This window comes from Cynara cardunculus, unplaced genomic scaffold (assembly GCF_001531365.2).
Source record: "Cynara cardunculus var. scolymus isolate 2C unplaced genomic scaffold, CcrdV1 Un_Scaffold_3380, whole genome shotgun sequence".
In the NCBI taxonomy this organism is placed as follows: Eukaryota; Viridiplantae; Streptophyta; class Magnoliopsida; order Asterales; family Asteraceae; genus Cynara; species Cynara cardunculus.
Genome location: NW_020201451.1, coordinates 10,879 through 13,037, shown reverse-complemented (window position 1 = coordinate 13,037; position 2,159 = coordinate 10,879). Strand labels below are relative to the sequence as shown.

The 2,159-nt window shown below is 34.4% G+C and overlaps 1 protein-coding gene across 1 annotated transcript in view; it reads left to right on the top strand.

The window, feature by feature from the left end:
* LOC112503607 (TMV resistance protein N-like) overlaps window positions 1–2,159 on the top strand; it is a gene marked incomplete at its 3' end in the record, with an annotated part of 7,677 nt that overhangs the window by 819 nt on the left and 4,699 nt on the right. The window lies entirely within an intron of this gene.

The following is a 2,159-nucleotide window of genomic DNA, read 5'->3' as shown; positions in this document are numbered from 1 at the left end:
ATATATATTCTCTTTTTTATTACTAAATAACCATGTTTGGCTCCTAGTTATGGTCATGGCTAGTGTGAAGCTAACCATGACCTGCCCACCATCCATATAGATGATATGGTGTGTACAGTTCAAGAAGGGGTTACGATTATGGTTATGATATGATGTGAATAGTTCTAGAAGTGTTATTGTCATGGTTATGTATGAACATGGCTATTGTGAAGTAAACCATGACCTGCCAAACATCCTTCACAGCATGCCTGTTGTGAACGTATGACCAATTTTTCCTTCCTTAATCAGGTGGTTACTTGTGCAATGTTATATTGTGTGTTAAGGCTTTATGTTAAGATATTCCTTAAAAAGTACAAGCATATTCAGTTTAAAAACCTCCAAAATGAAAAAAAAAAACAATTAGTTAAAAGAAACCAATGACCTTGATTACATTGTTCACCATCATAAACATCATCTGAGATTCTCTTGTGAATATCTTCATTAGACATTCTTTCTCCTACAATTAGAATATGTAAAAACATTCTTTTAGGGAGTTTTGAATAGTTGCATCCAGTTATTGAAAAAAACAATCATTAAAAATAAGCTAATGGCCTTAATTACCCTCTACATTGTTGAAAACATTATTTGAGATAAGTTGCTGATCATCTTCATTAGACATCCTTTTTCCTGAGACTGAAATGTCTTAAACCCTAGATCAAAGCCTACATTCTTATCAACTATATTATAAGGAAAGCAAAAAATTAAAAATAAACAAATTACGTTTTTGTAAAAGATTTCTTACTTGAATTAAGGTAGAGAAGTTCAGTGCAGGATTGAGGCAACGTCAATGTCAATTTCTATTGAAATCAACATCGTGGATGAAATTTTGTGATGTAGGTTCAATGGTAGTCGGAGTTGTCAATTGAAGATCTTCAATCAAAGTACTGGACCAATTGAGGCATTCAATCATTGTTTACTGGTCGAAGAAAGAGGAGATCGTTAGAGGGAGAATGCGAGTTCATCCCAGGAAGAACACAAAGTCGATCATGGAGAAAGGCGTTAAGAATCGCTTTTCATTGTTTTCGATCGTGAGGTTAAAAAATAAAAAATATATAGGTCAAAAATTCCCCTACAGTTTAAAGTTTTATGCTAAATTTCAACCATTGGATCGTTATCTTATAAAATTGATCAATGGATATAAGTTGGTCTTACGGGTCTCACGAAAAGCTATTGGTCTCACGTGAACCCAACCCTATATATATATATATATATATATACATACTAGTTGTCTACCCGCACAATGCGGTGGGTTGCAAAATTTAACTATAGAAGACAAAAAAAATTCTTTTTGCATGAATACGAGATCCCGATAATAATTCAAGTACTTTTGATAGCAATCTCATAATTTGACTGGAGTCGAGGATCGAATCCAAGGAGGAATAAAAATTCACTTGTGGCCACGGAGGTTCAATTGTGGTGACTCCGGACTACTCGAGAAGCGGGTGGTCGCCCTGGATTAGTCGGCTCACATAATGATTTTGATATCAAGATTAATAAAAAGCTCTCTTAATCTTTTATCAGCCTTGCACTTCTTGATATTCGGAGAATACTTTTCTATTAAGCAAACTTTCATAAAATAATCATTTGACTAAGAGGCTGTTTACCAAATGCTCATCCGGGTAAACATTTACCAAGTCGTATTACCTCACTCGGTAAGTACAAAAACAAGGACCGATAATCTTACCTAACAAGTGAGGGCGATGACTCTTGCCATGGTTGTGCATAGGATACCGATAAGTTACTGATAGTGTTGAATTTTATGGTAAATGTTTATCCGGGTAAACATTTGGTAAACGGCCTCTAAATATTTTCCGTACTAAACATTTTTCACACAAACCATACAAATCAACCGATTAGATCAGACAAAGGCTTAAATAATTTGACAAAATTTGTTCAATGCAAGTGTTGAAAGGTAAGAATTTGACAAAGGCCTTCTACGCATTGCAAAAATGATTAGAAACTGTGTACTCAACCATTTTCTTTTCTTGTAAGAATGATTCACTTGTCATGGTAAGAATTATTTTGGAAAAAAAGACTACAAATTGATCTTGATGGGTGTTTTTGATAGAGAAGAATCCCACTTCCAATACAGGGCCTCCATAGCATGAAGCCATATATAC